Here is a 7566-nt window from a genome sequence, read left to right on the forward strand (position 1 = left end):
AGACAGACAGACAGACAGAGCTTTTAAGGGAATGGTTTTGATTAATCCTGTCTTTGGCTAAGACAATCTAGTGACCTCCACCAAGATTCATCCAATCTCCTGTGGCACAAAGAACCAAGGGTACTTCACTGCCCCTCCCAACCACTGGCCTGAGACAGGAATGTAGTTTCTTGTCCTTGAAAGGGTAAGAGGGGTTTGAAGAGACAGAAAACCTTTTTATACTTCTTATCAGGCTATTTTTTTCTCTTACACCATGTTGCCCAAGCTGGTTTCAAACTCCTTGTCACAAGTGGTCCTCCCAACTTGGCCTCCCAAAGTGCTAGAATTACAAATGTGAGCCACTATGGCTGGTCTAAAAAAATTTCTAAACCCTATAATTATTACAGTGAATCTTGTATCTACCCACAGAATAGAATGGTCACACAAACTAATTATGTAAATGGCTATCTCCTAATGGTACTATATGGCCTAGACTATTAATTTTCCATCATAATACCTCTTTGTTTTCATTACTAAGATTATCTCCCATAACCTTGTCCTTGGGTTTGGTCCTTAACTTTATCCTCATTGATGGAATTAGAGCCAAATAGCATGTGGTACTTTCTGGTTTAGGGCTTCAGACACAGCCTCTTCTTTTCTCTTCCTGGCTGCTGAAACTCAAAGCAACACACTCTATTTAATCTTGCAATGACAAGGGCCTGAGGTATGCTAGAATAACATGATAGGAGGAACTCAAGACCCTAAATAACTACATTAAGCAGAGATGACCTCTCAGCTGATCTGCTTACCTAAGATCTACTATGAAAGAGAGAAATAAACCATTAAAGTCACAGTATTTTTTTTAAAAACAAAAATGAAAAACAGGCACAGCATTGTTGGAGATTACAATGTTTTCTTTTACTTGCTGCAGCTTCCCTCTTGGAACAATAAATCTATGTCAAATCAATTTAGGTAAGTTTGGAATCTCACAGATTGATGAAGTTGCAATGTATTTGGAGCCCAAAATAGCATGCCAGTTTTTCATTTGTCCAAGTGAAAGAAAACAACTACCATATTCTACAACCATCATTTCATAAGAGGCTAATTGAACACTAAAAAAAGGTGATAAACTTAATTTCAAAACAAAATAAAAAAGAATATTCCTCCTAAGAATAGCACTGCAAAAGTCATCATGGCTCAGCATTAGCTACCAGTCATGGAACTGACATGGGTAATGCTGGTTCAAAGCTTCTTCCAATAGCAAGTATGGAGAATTTTCAAAGAACTCAAAATAGGCTGTCCATTTGGTCCCACAATCCCATTACTAAGTATCTACCCAGAAGAAAAAAAAAATCATTTTATCATAAGGACATTTGCACTAGATTGTTTGTTACAGCTCAATTTAAATTTGCCAAGATGTGAAATCAACTCAAGTACTCGTCAACCCATGAATGGGTTAATAAAGTTTGGTATATGTATACCATGGAATACTATTTAGCCATAAAAGATGGAGACTTTATAACTTTGTATTAATCTAGATAGAGATGAAGAACATTCTCTTTAGTAAAGTATCACAAGAATGAAAAATCAAGTATCCAATGTATTCAATACTAATAAGAAGCCAATACATAAATTAAAAAACTCCCACACAAGAGAAAAATTCAATTTAATTCAACTCTTACATTGTGCCCATTAGGTGAGAGCACACCAATCAATCCTTCACTCCCCCAAGAGAGGTGGGTAGTGGGGATTGGTGTGTTCTCACCTAATGGGCACAATGCAAGAGTATATGGCATACCTCCTGAGTGATGGGCACAACTACAACAGGGACCTTACCTAACAAACGCAAACATTGTAACCTAATCACTTGTGCCCTCATATTAATCTGAAATAAAACAAACTCCTTCCAAGTGTCTCATAAAATCTGACCATTTACAATGTATACTGCATCTAATAAGTACTTTTATTAATATTTTACTATTAAATAATTCTTCAATCTATATATATTTCTTTCTCTATGAAGATGGTATACCCTGGAACAAGAAAAGTCATGTTACCTTTCCATACCTCAAAATGTTAATTATGGTGTAATAATGTGTGTCATAACCTCTTTTTTTTTTGAGACAGAGCCTCAAGCTATCCCCCTGGGTAGAGTGCTGTACCATCACAGCTCACAGCAACCTCCAACTCCTGGGCTCAAGTGAGTCTCCTGCCTCAGCCTCCCAAGTAGCTGGGACCAAGGCGCCTGCCACAATGCCCGGCTATTTTTTGGTTGTGGCCATCATTGTTATTTGGCAGCCCAGGCTGGATTTGAACCCACCACCTTAAGTGGATGTGGCTGGCACCTTAGCTGCTTGAGCCACAGGCACCACCCATCATAGCCTTAAAAAATAAACATGTTAGGCCAAGCGTGGTGGCTCACGCCTGTAATCCTAGCACTGGGAGGCTCAGGGTGGATTGCCTGAACTCACAAGTTTGAGACCAGCCTGAGTCAGAGCGAATAAATAAAAATAGCCAGGTGTTGTGGTAGGTGCCTGTAGTCCCAGCTGCTTGGGATGCTGAGGCAAGAGAATTGCTTGAGCCAAGAGTTTAAGATTTCCGTGAGCTGTAACACCATGGCATTCTACCCAGGGTGACAAAATGAAAAACTCTGTTTTAAAAAAAAAAAGTACACTGCATCTGTGCAAGTGTAATCCTATGAATCTAATGTGTATATTATGGCTAAATAAAAATATATTCTAAGGAAGCTGCACCACAAACAAAAAAACAAATCAATGCTCACAGAAATTAATCATTTTTCTTTTCCTGAGACATTCTCGCTCTTTTGCTCTCCGTAGGGTACAGGGTGTCATTATAACTCATGGGCTCTAGAGATCCTCTTGTCTCACCCTCCTCAGATGTTTTAAGGTATTGCTCGCCTCACTGCAAAGTGTAAATCCATATAAACACTGGACAGTCTAAAGAAAAATATGCTACTGCTCTTCTTCTATAAGGGGAGAGGCTTAAAAGGGGTAAAGGATCTGTTGAAAAAATTTTCCTCTCACTTTTACTACTATGTAAATTTCGTCAAGCTCCTCATTTGTATCGCATCCCCAACCGCGTTGATAATTTACCTGTGGTAAATGAGTGAGATTTTAAAATTATTGTAGCTTACATTCTTTTTAAATGATAGGAGCAATTTAAATCCTCTAGCTAGTTGGTTCCTTTAAAATACACCCCACATCCCTCAAGGACCGCTGCCTCTTCCCCAGCCCAAATAGAGGTGGTTATTTCTAACATAATCCAGGGACCCTTACTCCCGAAAATTATTTAATAACAACATATTTTCCTTAGAAGGCACTGGATTTCCAATCAAAAGACTTGCTTTGGTACTTACCAACAGTGTCTTTTTAAGAGGAATGCACTTATTCTCCCTAGCCTCAATTTCCTTATCTGTAAAATAACAACAGCAAAGGTCAACGCCCTTTGCAATTTCCTCTTCTTTCCTGAAATAGCGCTTTGTTCATTGCTGCGTTTCAGAACTTGTGTTCTAGCCTTAACTGAAAGCTGAAGTGGAAACTATGCAGGAGGGCTTCCTTTCCGATACCCTGGCAGAGGATTACGCGTTTATTAAATAGAGCACTTTCTTTCACTAACGGTATGACACTCTGACTGCTAACAAACGTTCCCAGTCAACTCACAGTCAAGGTATTAAGCTACCTATAAACTAGCTATTAGAAAGGACCCCAAATCCTAGAAATCCGGGAGGCGGGGATCGTGACGCAATTAAGGGAACGCCAGAGAAGCCGTCAACCAGCAGGTGACACACTTCCGGTGCGACGCTTTCCCTCCACGCCTGGACGGGCTGTGGGGGAGGAGGCGGTTACCGGGCTTTAGCGCCTTTTTTGACGGCGGTAGATTTGAAGCGCTTTAAAAGACCTGACCCAGGGTAGAGGAAACTCTACCGGTGCAGGTAAGTAGCTTGAGGCTTATGTTTTGGTGGCGTCATTTGCAGCTGTCCCGGGTACGAGAGCGGGAAGCATTCAGAGAGACGGGCGGAGCTGGCGCGGCAGGCCGGGCCGGGTAAACCGTCTTCCCCTTGAGGTAGCTGGTCTGTTTGGGCCTAGAGGGAGCCCCTGAGGGCCGCAGCACTGGCTTTCGCAGCTGAAGTCTCCCAGCCTATCCTCCCAGGCCTGGGAACGGCCCTTCCTCTGCCAGCCCCCGCCCTCCCCACGCCGGCGCACACCTCCCTTCCTGACGCATTTTGCCGCACAAGCTGTAATATGGCGGCAGCGACGGCGGCCTGAACTCTAGGAAGCCTGGTTGATTTTTAATGCTTCAAAATCATAAGACTCAGCACTACTTCAGGGTAAGTGGAAGGGTTGATGGGGGAACTGGGAGGCACAACCTAAGTCCTGTCAGGTAAGAGTTGGAGAGTGACGGGCGAAGAGCCTGAATCACAGGGATTGAAATTGAAGACAAGCTTTTCCTCCTACTCCGACCTTTTCCTCTCACAGGACAGCAGCTATCGTGCATAGTTAAATGACCCAGGCCACTTTGTTTAGCATTTTTCTAAAACTCAAATCTAGGGTCTTACCTGAGCTCTTGCGAAGTTCTAGGTTTCCGAGCAGCTGTGAGCTTCAGAGGCCTTTTAGGAAGAGAAAATTTCTCTTTAGGAGGAGGGTGATGGTTTCGGAGCTCCATATGCCTTAAGGAGTAGTGTGCTAATTCATTTGGTTGATCTTTAATCTTCTAAAGCGCAGAGTTTAGATTTGCCGGCAAAGGAGAATGCTCGATCGTTTTGAAAATGTTATGAAAACACCATTTTGTGCATTGATTTTAATTTCGTCCCACAAACGTACTTTCTGTACAGGACCAAAATTTTGCAGTAATAATCACAAATACAGCATCTAAGGAACAATGAGATGTTTTAGAAATTTGGGGGTCAGGTAATCAGAAGCTAAAATTAGAAAGGGGTAAATACGTACGTTTATGTCTGTGTATATTCCCAGTGGGTAAAGGAGAATGGCCAGTATTTGCTAGTTTGTAACAGCAAGGGGGGAGGGAGAACATTTTATAAATTGTGCCATAAAATCGAGAAAGGATACAGGTATCTAGGATGGCTGCTTCTCTCTTTTAAGGTTTTTATATATACCTGAAAGTTTACCCATTTTTGGCATCCTCCTTTTTTTATGCTAACCATTTTGGATGGGATTGTGTCTATAAAAAATTACATACTTCTCTGTCCCATTGTACGTTGTTCAACGATTTTTTTATGATTCAGAATTACTGATGCCCTGTGGGTCTTTTAATGGAATTCTGCCATTTGAATTGTTGTGTTTCTTTCTTAAGACTTTTTGTCTTCTCTTGTGGGCAGTTGTCTGGGTTGCCTTCCCCTGCTGTCAAGAATGTATATGTATGCAAACTTCCTAGGTTAGAAAATACAAATTTTCTAACCTAGTCATGTTTCTGTCAGTTTCTTGATCTGCAAGATGATATTTTGATTTCCAGCTGTCATCAGCTTTGGGCTTGAAAATACTGCTGTTTGTTAAAAGACAGTTTAGCGGTTCTCTTTGGAGTAAAAAGCATTCATTACATTTATTTTGACTTACTGAAGGCCCTTACCTTTTGGTGCTTGCTGGGGGGAGGGGGATTGGTTTTATTTTGTTTTAGTACAGAAACTCAGTGTACTATGGTGCTTGTTGTGGTTTTGCAGTAGTGGTGGCCATATGTAGAATAAGGCCTTTGTCTTTCTGATAATTTGCCTGCTTAAATTAGATTTTCTGGCAGGCAGCATCCCATTCTTTATGCAAAGGTAAATTGGTAACCATTCATAATAGAACGATTAACTAGTTCTGTTATGACATCTGCAATTCTTTTTTCTTGAGACAGAGTCTCACTTTGTCACCCTCACCTTAGTAGGGTGCTATGGCATCATAACTCACAGCATCCTCAAACTCTGGACTCAGGTGATCCTCTTGCCTCAGCCTCTTGAGTAGCTGGAACTACAGACGTTTACCACAACACCTGGCTTGTTTTTCTATTTCACTTTTTTTTTTTTTTTTTGAGACAGAGTCTCACTTTGTTGCCCTCAGTACAGTGCCCTGGCATCGTGCCTGGTAGCTCACAGCAACCTCAAACTCTTGGGCTTAAGCAATTCTCTTGCCTCAACCTCCCGAATAGCTGGGACTACAGGCGCCCACCACAGTGCTGGGCTATTTTTTTGTTGCAGTTGTCACTGTTTAGCAGGCCTGGGCCAAGCTGGAACCTGCCAGCTTCAGTGTATGTGGCTGGAGCCCTACTCACTGAGCTACAGGTGCCGGGCCTTGTTTTTCTATTTTTAATAGCGACAGGGTCTCACTATTGCTCAGACTGGTGTTGGAACTCCTGAGCTCAAAGAATCCACCTGCCTTCCCCTCCCAGAGTGCTAGGATTACAGGCAGAAGCCACCTCACCCATTGACATCTGCAGTTCTTTAAATAGTAGTTGCCGCCCCCCCTTTTTTTGAGACAGAGTCTCACTATGTCACCCTCGGTAGAGTGCCCTATAGTCACAGCTCACAGCAACCTCAAACTCTTGGCCTTAAGCGATTCTCTTGCCTCAGACTACCAAGTAGCTGGGACTACAGGCTCCTGCCACAGCATCCAGCTATTTTCTTGTTGCAGTTGTCCTTGTTTAGCTGGCCCAGGCCAGGTTTGAACCCACCAGCCTGCGTGTATGTAGCCACCCTCCCTGTGTTCAGGAAATACATTTTGACACTCCTTCCCCTTTACTTTACAAATAAGAGTATTTCAGCAAAATTGTAACTATTATCTACTTTTACTATCTTAATCTGAGAGGTCATATGTAGGAAGAACCCAGAGACAATTCAAGTGATTTGAGGTATTCATTCCAAGTCTTTCTGCTACATTGTGATAATGCTTGCTCTTTTTTAAATATTACCCTAAACTTTCCATTTTCATTTTGCTTAAGTTTCAGTGATTTTGCCCTGGTTTAATGCATATATGGTTGCCATATGAACATGGTATATTTTTCTTACTGTGGGGCAAAACTTGCAGCTTGAAATTTACTGTAGGCAATATTATAAGCATTCATAGAAACTGCTGTAACTGGGACTTTGTACTTTCACCTCCAGACAGGAAAACTTCTGTACTTTACTTTAGAGTGGTGGCTTAAAGGGATCACAAACCTCTTTTTGATATTTGACTATATAATACTCATAACTGTAAACATCATTCTTTGCTATTAAAATCATTATTTAAAAACATGGATGATTCCTTAACTAATTTTTTAAATGAATGAAGCAATTTTCTTTATTAAGGTAATGATGTGTACACTTTACCTTAAGGTTTATTTATGATGAAACTATTGCATTATGGTCATATGGTGGAAAGTAAAATTAAATAAGCCATTACCTGGAATATTTGTGAATAAACTAGTTTTTACAGTGAAGTTGTAGAGAGTACTAAATCAGATCGCTTTTTCTATTTGTGATCTTGAGTCAGTCATTTCAGTGCTCTAGTCCTTTCCTTGATCTATAAAATCAGAAGATTGGACCAGATTGTTTCTTAATGGTTCCTTCAAATCCCAAAAGTCTTTTTTTTTTTT

General features: G+C 41.0%; 2 protein-coding genes across 4 annotated transcripts in view; one reads left to right on the forward strand and one right to left on the reverse strand.

The window, feature by feature from the left end:
• FASTKD1 (FAST kinase domains 1) overlaps positions 1–3443 on the reverse strand; it is a 61994-nt gene extending 58551 nt beyond the window's left edge. For both annotated transcript variants that reach the window (XM_023507538.1, XM_023507537.1), the window contains exon 1: positions 3356–3443. The gene's annotated coding sequence lies outside the window, so the exon portion shown is untranslated. The remainder of the gene's footprint in view (positions 1–3355) is intronic.
• Positions 3444–3831: 388 nt separating this feature from the next.
• Positions 3832–7566, forward strand: part of PPIG (peptidylprolyl isomerase G) — a 59967-nt gene continuing 56232 nt past the window's right edge. The window contains exon 1 of one of the 2 annotated variants that reach the window (XM_003800854.3): positions 3832–3931. The gene's annotated coding sequence lies outside the window, so the exon portion shown is untranslated. Of the gene's footprint in view, positions 3932–4247; positions 4328–7566 lie in introns of those variants that run through there. The other variant, XM_023507539.1, reaches the window with a different exon arrangement.

The sequence above is a fragment of the Otolemur garnettii genome, unplaced genomic scaffold (genome assembly GCF_000181295.1).
Source record: "Otolemur garnettii isolate 467f Iridium unplaced genomic scaffold, OtoGar3 scaffold00187, whole genome shotgun sequence".
Lineage (NCBI taxonomy): Eukaryota > Metazoa > Chordata > Mammalia > Primates > Galagidae > Otolemur > Otolemur garnettii.